This window comes from Syngnathus floridae, chromosome 5 (assembly GCF_059516105.1).
Source record: "Syngnathus floridae isolate MCC-2025c chromosome 5, RoL_Sflo_1.0, whole genome shotgun sequence".
In the NCBI taxonomy this organism is placed as follows: domain Eukaryota; kingdom Metazoa; phylum Chordata; class Actinopteri; order Syngnathiformes; family Syngnathidae; genus Syngnathus; species Syngnathus floridae.
In genome coordinates, this window is record NC_142417.1 from 11,049,732 (window position 1) to 11,058,119 (window position 8,388).

General features: G+C 42.8%; 1 long non-coding RNA gene across 1 annotated transcript; it reads left to right on the forward strand.

Moving 5' to 3' along the window:
• The first annotated feature begins 3,327 nt into the window (after positions 1-3,327).
• Positions 3,328-6,202, forward strand: LOC148398132 (uncharacterized). Its single transcript, XR_015858793.1, has 3 exons — positions 3,328-3,515; positions 3,745-3,863; positions 4,592-6,202. It is a non-coding gene; the product is annotated as an uncharacterized LOC148398132 (long non-coding RNA).
• Positions 6,203-8,388: the final 2,186 nt, after the last annotated feature.

Genomic DNA, 8,388 nt, shown 5'->3' on the forward strand with positions numbered 1-8,388 from the left:
TGCTAAATTTCCTGTCTGAAATATTTCACTTGCATGAATGTTGATGCGCTCTTGATGGAATGTTGTAATGTTTAAAGGTCAGTGATCGTCATGTTTATTTAACTCTGATGTACTATATGCTATTGTTGTGTTTTCAAATCTTAGAAGTTGGAGCAGAAATGTCACACATTCAAGGCAGAATTGTTTGCTGGTATGATGCTGTAAATCCCAATTCCATAAGAGAAAAGAACGCTTGGACTGGTCTACTGCCAGACATCACAGTGGGGGCTGCAAGCCATGCTCTACAATGTTTGCTTTTGAGCCACACTTGCTCCCAGGCAGGGGTGATTAGTGCTTGTCTGTAATTTGGCAACCTTGACCATGTAACCTTGCTAAAACTGGATTAACATTTTATCCGTGTATAGCTAGAGACGCCTTAAAACATTTTCCATTTTCTACTGCTTGATACAAGACTACAGACGCCATTCAAATAAGTGCTGCATGAGCACTCAAGGAGAAACCTTTATTAGACTTAAGCATGGTAAGTGCCAGAGAAACGTTGACATATCCATCTTGTCACTTTGTCACTTACTGACGACATCACTACATTACCTTTACTATATTACCATTATTTATTTTTGTTACACTAAGTAGAATCCTGTCAAATTTCAGAAATAATTGCACTTTTCCTCACGTCCATTATATATATATATATATATATATATATATATATATATATATATATATATATATATATATATATATATATATATATATATATATATATGTATGTTGTTAGATGTTAACTTTTCTCACCTTTTCAAGAGATAATTGTTTTGGTCTGCTTTCCACTTTAAAACTAAATTACTAAGTAAAGGTGGGAAGTGCTAAAATATACTGACAAATGATGTGGTCCTGAGAGAGACAAGGTGCCTTTTTAATATCGCCTAAGCCTTATGTGACCAGTCCTTTCATGCTTAAAGGTTTATATTTCACTACTGGACAAGGCTGTTTCCTAATCTCTGTGTGGCCAAAGTGCTTTTGTGACATTGTTGTATTGGAGTTTACTACCGCATTCCTCTCTTACAAAAGCTCGGCCTTATTATTGAGCCTCTTTATCTTTACTGAAGCTAAGTTGTTAATTAGCTAGACCTTGAATTAGATTATTTGCATGTCTGAACATGGGCTAAGGTATTAATGCTCCCTTAGGACAAACTGCAATAACCTGTTCGGTGGCTGCAAGATCCCTGTGGAGGGGCTCCGTGGACGCTGGCCCCTAAAAGAGGGAAAGAGCACAGCCATTTCATCCAATTAGCTGTGGATTGTACTCCTCTTCTCCCTTTGAATCCTATTTGCCATGATAAGGTGTTCTTTTGCAGGGACTGTGCTGAGCTTTACTATCAGGGAAAAATGATTAATTCACAAGCGAATATCAACATGCGGGGCCTTCCATTTCGCACAGCCTGACATGGGAGGAAAGAACTGCTAGGAAATCAATAGAGGCACTAAAGAACGACACAGGAGAGGCAGAGCTCGGCCAAGTAAACACCCCTAAACATTCTGAAGAATCTCAGCAGCAAGCTGCATTTCATTCCACACATCACACTTAGTAGCGCTCCATGGTGGGGGTGTTCTTGAATTATTCAGGACCTGTTAAACTGAGGGGATGGTTTTAAGACTAATGTAGCACAATATCATGTATGCTATTGTTATTGCATTGTACTGTGCAGTGTTCCCATTTATTTATCTCTTTTCGTCTGATCTTCCCAAGGGTATGCATTGTAATATGACAATCCCATGCTGCTCTGTGCATCCTCTGAATTACCAACAAGATCAGAAGCTCAATGGATTCCAAGAGGCATATTCATTTATTTTTTTGTCTTCCCTGGCTTGGTGATGGCTATGGAGAATTCAGTGTCCAGATAGGTGTTTTCCAAGCTCTCAGACGCTTGCAAATGATGTTTAAACACCCAGCACCTAGGGTTTAATTAAGTCCCTCTAATCGTGTTCCAATCAGAACCTTGGACTGATGGGCTGGAATTCCTGATGTGCATTTCTGTCAGTCTTAATTGGATAATTGATTGCCAATTTGAACCTGGCCACACACTGCATACACAATAAAGCTCCTGGCCAGGTTCCTGAGGAATCATTTTCCATTTGAATAAAGATGCTGCCTCGATAGGCTGAGCTCCAACTTCAGGTCTCATTGAAAAATAAGCCACATACACGTCCATGTATTAATGCCTTGGAATTTCTTTTAATGCATTTACATATGCAATTTTATTTGTCTGGTATTACATTACATATGTACTATAACCAGTGAGCAAGGTGTCAAATCCTCCAAAACAGAACATTTTAAAAACAGACTTTTTGTCTTCGTTTGCTTTTAAAACTGCAACTGGTATTGCAGTTCATTCGCCTCACAAATCTTATGTAGCCTATGACACACGAAATAAGACATATTGGAATTACTTGATTTTTCTTGCATACATTTTTGTATTACAATGTTGATAGTGCTGGGAACTAAAGGGAACTATAAATTGTCGTTGTTTTAGCGATTGTTTTGACTCACATGCAGAAACCAACTCGGAAGTCCAGAAGGAATAAGGAGTCTTTATTGGAGGTGCTATGGTGGAGGGTGAGCAGGAGGAGCTGCGCCAGGAGCACGGAGCAGCGATGACGGAGCGTGAGGAGTTCGGCCAGAGCGGGGTGGATCTTGGCGGTGGTCTTTGGAGGAAATCTAAGACCGTGGAACAAACAATACTTGGTCAGAGAATACAATGGCAAGAACTAGGAGCGAGATCTAGGCGCTAGAGGCACAACCGTGGAGGAGATCATATATGCAGGCCACTCAGGCGACGAGCTGCTGGCAGTATGCTCCTTAAAAACCTTCCCTAGCGAGCCTGATCAGCCATACCTGTGGGGATCAGCCACACCTGTGGGTACTCGGCCACTCTGCTCATGGCTGCCCCCTGTGGATCTGAAAGGAACACCTCTCTGGACCCTGACATAAAGTATTCAGATTAATATTGCATACATATAATGCGAATTAAGCAGATTAATCCAACTTTTTCCCTCCATCTCAGGAAGCCGCCATTGTGGCTAATACCACCCTCCATTGTGAACTGAAATAGATGTCACAACTGCCCTCGGACTCGTATTTGTCACGACTCATCCCCGGTTGTTTTATTATGTGTGGGTTGTCCTGGTTTCTGTCCGGGTGTGTGTACCCGCCCCTCCCTTCCTGTGTCTACTCACAATCAATGTACTAATCACAGTCGCCTGCCTCTCGTTACCTGTCTCGTATTTAAGTCCTGTCTGTGTGTCACTCCCTCTCGGATCGTTCTTGTTGCTTGGTTCCTGTCTTTGTCAGTTCTGTTTTGGTTAGCCAGTCTGTCGGTTGGTCCGCTGTGTTAGTTTGCCGGTTCTGTTGGTCTTGTTCCCCTCATCCTCCCTTCCAACTACCTTTTCCCTTCAATAAACCCTGGTCCAAGCTGCATTTGGTCGCCCTGCTCCATTCCGATCTGTGACATTCGGTGAGGCAAATTATTCCCCATTTGTGGATTTATGAGACTTGTTGGATGTTTTTGACGGCAATAATAATTTGATTTCCTTCCAAATGTGAAATAACCAAGCTTTCAACATTGTCTCTCTAATTGAATGTAATGTTGTGGTTCTCTAGATTGGTCGAGATCTCCAAAACACATTTTAAGGGACTTGGTCTCATCTCAAAATCAAAGGCATTTATACTCCGTCTTGTCTCAGTCTTGGACAGGGCGGACTGGGGATTTCTGATCAAGACCGGTCGAGACCAGGCCAGTGCAACTGTGAGCAAGGAGAAGCGCAGAATGCAATCGTTGCCCTAACCCTAACCCAGAAAACAGGTGAGCTGTGCAGAGTAATAGTAATATTTGACCAGATTCAAGTAGGCCCTGCTTATCATAATGTACTGTGTGTCAATCAAACTTTTCTGTCACATTCTGAAGTGACAAACGGTAGAGCTGCCAATTTCAATACAAAGTCAACAAGGGATGTGATGATAGTCTTCACAGCATTTCTAGTAAAAAGAGGAAAGCAGTTGAAAATGTTAGTGGCCAAAAACAACTAAGAAAGGATCTATAGCTATGATTCTCTCAGTTTCTCTCACGATAAATTTCATTGAGCACAGGTGCTCCAGGTTATTAAAGAAGAGTAAATGCTGTGGTCACAAAACAATCCACAAAACACCCAATGTCTCAGCTCCGGTATGACAGAAAAGCTTATAAAATTCGATGTAACAGTCTGCTCCATAACACTTTTGTCAGGAGATCCAGTCCACTGTAGTTAGGATTATTTTTATCAGAGACCCAAAGAAACACAGGTATCAATGAAAAGACTGAGAGTCGCAAACTGCTGCGACTATGTGAGCTGCCATCTAACTTACAACGTAAGGTGCAACAGCTTAATAGACAGCTAATATATTATCAAATTATTCAAATTTTGTTTCTTTTATCTGATAAATCATTTGGATTCCTTTTGTAAATTCCTTTTTCGAATCCTCAGAAATTCAGCTCCTCCAATTTCTGTAACTTCTCCAGTTTCTCTTTTCTTGTGCATTTCTGTTATTTTGCAGCTCGGAGTGCTCGAATCTCGGCACTTCTCGGGCAGCTCCCAGGGCCTCTGTTGTTTTTGTGACAGGTGTGCGGCGAGCTAGGCCGGAGCTTGGACCCTTGCCTCGTGGTTAGCCAGGGAGCAAAATGGCATCTCCTGGGTCAGCTGTGCAAAATGTTGGGCTTTACTTGCATATCCAAAAAAAGGGTGGGAAGAAGTACTAACTACGAGAGTAGTATAAATCGATAAACTATCCATTATACATGAAACTATCGTACGTATATAAGGCACACTTGTCGACAAAAGTGGGGTTAAATTTGAGTGTCATGATTTCTAAAAGTGCATTAAATTGGTTACCCTTGGAGAAGCCACAATTTCCATTATAAGGCTCATACTCCACAGATACACTGATAAGTCAATTGGTCTGCAGTCATGATCACTTTGAAATAACACTTATGTCGCCGATGACATCAGTCAATGAATAATGGTGAACAGATTTCTAGATAACTGAGGGCAATTATGCACACTTACCTTGTCAGGGCCTGCGCAATGGTTGGATGGGAAACAGATCTAAGCAGTCACCACCGTATCAAAAGTTGCCCTTCACTATCCAAATGTCAACAAACATACCACAATTAAATAATTTATGAAAATAATATTTTCACAGCTTTTTCTCTTGAACTTGAAGGTGAAAATATTTTGACATGTCCAAGCACAAAGCCTCTAGAGACCTAATTTTGTGTGGATAGCCACTGCTAAGTCATGGACTGAGAAACCTCAAGTACCACTTTGAGTGGGCTCTTCAAGTCCTCGTGTGTGCCTACCATTATTTTTCTTTCAAGGGATTGCTTTTCTCCTCTTAGTACAAGCGTGGAATGACCAAAAAGAGAATTCTCTTATTATAAATGGCCTTTCAACGCTAAGTTTTAGCAAGTACAACCGTAGTGGGATTAGATATTTTGGCCACCATTTGTAAAGTGTGAAGTTTCTCTGGAGTCTCCTTGAGACAAGTGACCAGTGCAAGGCAAAGTGAAGGTCTTATCAGTCACCCCACAATGGTGCCACCCAATGAATTATATTAGGGCCGGGTGTAGCTCGCCAAGCCTCTGCATTGTGCACCATCTGGGTGACAATAAACATGTCGCCACATGCTTTCCTCCATCATTCAAGTCTAGATAGCAGATCTGGACCTTAACTATGGCCCACTATCTCCTGGATCTCTGTGTGACCTGTTAGAGAGATGGAGGTGAGGCTCAAGGATATCTCTCAAAGAGTCTGCTCCAAAGCCAGGAGGTTATTACACATATGGAGGGGGGAGGCAGGGGCTCTGTGCAGTGGTCTGTTTTCCTCCTTCGCAAGTGTCACTATGTTACAGAGATAGTGAGATACTGTTCTAAAAATTAAACAATGGTGGAATACAAAGTTCCAGAAGAAAACAGTGGTTAAAAGACCCTGAACTGGCTGCCAGTCACTCGGACTTTAGGCACTTTGCGATGTTTTTGTTTTTATGACAAATTTTGCTAAACACTGTACACGATAGCTGTACAATGAAAATCAATTTCAGTGCAGTAAGAAATATTTCGGAGCTAATCAACAATTTTTGCAATACACAAACTCATTGAAATGAAACACGGTGGGTTAGGGTTTGTGTTAGGCTTAGGCTTGCTTTTGCTGCGCTGAGGCTTAGGGTTAGGCTTGCTCTTGCTGTGGTTAGGGTTAGGGTTAGGGTTTGTGTTAGGCTTAGGCTTGCTTTTGCTGTGCTGAGGCTTAGGGTTAGGCTTGCTCTTGCTGTGGTTAGGGTTAGGGTTAGGGTTTGTGTTAGGCTTAGGCTTGCTTTTGCTGTGCTGAGGCTTAGGGTTAGGCTTGCTCTTGCTGTGGTTAGGGTTAGGGTTAGGGTTTGTGTTAGGCTTAGGCTTGCTTTTGCTGTGCTGAGGCTTAGGGTTAGGCTTGCTCTTGCTGTGGTTAGGGTTAGGGTTTGTGTTAGGCTTAGGCTTGCTTTTGCTGTGCTGGGGCTTAGGGTTAGGCTTGCTCTTGCTGTGGTTAGGGTTAGGGTTAGGGTTTGTGTTAGGCTTAGGCTTGCTTTTGCTGTGCTGAGGCTTAGGGTTAGGCTTGATCTTGCTGTGGTTAGGGTTAGGGTTTGTGTTAGGCTTAGGCTTGCTTTTGCTGTGCTGAGGCTTAGGGTTAGGTTTGCTCTTGCTGTGGTTAGGGTTAGGGTTAGGGTTTGTGTTAGGCTTAGGCTTGCTTTTGCTGTGCTGAGGCTTAGGGTTAGGCTTGCTCTTGCTGTGGTTAGGGTTAGGGTTAGGGTTAGGGTTTGTGTTAGGCTTAGGGTTGCTTTTGCTGTGCTGAGGCTTAGGGTTAGGCTTGCTCTTGCTGTGGTTAGGGTTAGGGTTAGGGTTTGTGTTAGGCTTAGGCTTGCTTTTGCTGTGCTGAGGCTTAGGGTTAGGCTTGCTCTTGCTGTGGTTAGGGTTAGGGTTAGGGTTAGGGTTTGTGTTAGGCTTAGGCTTGCTTTTGCTGTGCTGAGGCTTAGGGTTAGGCTTGCTCTTGCTGTGTTTAGGGTTAGGGTTAGGGTTTGTGTTAGGCTTAGGCTTGCTTTTGCTGTGCTGAGGCTTAGGGTTAGGTTTGCTCTTGCTGTGGTTAGGGTTAGGGTTTGTGTTAGGCTTAGGCTTGCTTTTGCTGTGCTGAGGCTTAGGGTTATGCTTGCTCTTGCTGTGGTTAGGGTTAGTATTAGGGTTTGTGTTAGGCTTAGGCTTGCTTTTGCTGTGCTGAGGCTTAGGGTTAGGCTTGCTCTTGCTGTGGTTAGGGTTAGGGTTTGTGTTAGGCTTAGGCTTGCTTTTGCTGTGCTGAGGCTTAGGGTTAGGCTTGCTCTTGCTGTGGTTAGGGTTAGGGTTTGTGTTAGGCTTAGGCTTGCTTTTGCTGTGCTGAGGCTTAGGGTTAGGCTTGCTCTTGCTGTGGTTTGGGTTAGGGTTAGTGTTTGTGTTAGGCTTAGGCTTGCTTTTGCTGTGCTGAGGCTTAGGGTTAGGCTTGCTCTTGCTGTGGTTAGGGTTAGGGTTTGTGTTAGGCTTAGGCTTGCTTTTGCTGTGCTGAGGCTTAGGGTTAGGCTTGCTCTTGCTGTGGTTAGGGTTAGGGTTAGGGTTAGGCTTAGGCTTGCTTTTGCTGTGAAATTACAAACAAAACGAAACGGTGAACTGTTGTGGGGTGTAGCTTTAATTCTTTCCTTGATCTGATTGCTGAAAGGATTTGACTTAACTTTTATCGGACCACCTCTGCTGCAGCGTGCAACACATTAAAATAAGTATTAGTGCAAGGCTCCATTCTCATGCTGTCACCAACTTGCCATCAATTCAATTGCCCTGCTGGCTTAAATAAACAGAAGTGTTATCGGTAGGAGTCTTGGCTTTGGCAAATTGTACTACTTTAGCAGCTGCTGTTTCGCTAAAAGTCTGGTGTTGTTACGGATCTCCATGTGAACCATGAAAAATTAATCATTCATAACCAAAATGATGAATGTGAGCCCAGAAATACAAGGTTCTGTGACTCTGGCAAGAAGAATAATTGGTTAATTTGACTAAACATGATAGCGCCCCTCTGATGAAAGCTAAAGCGAAACTTAAATGAAGCGTGTTAAAAGGGTGGGCAACAAAACAATAGTGGATGACCAATGAGGAAGTAAAAAGTGAGGCATAAACAATGGCATTTAATACAATTTCATAAAACCACTTATAGAAGATGACAGGGGTTCACATGTAATCACTGTAAGTGGAGGCAAAGATGGGGGCTGAGGTGCCATCGCTGCCATGCCAGAACACTTCTCCATGACAC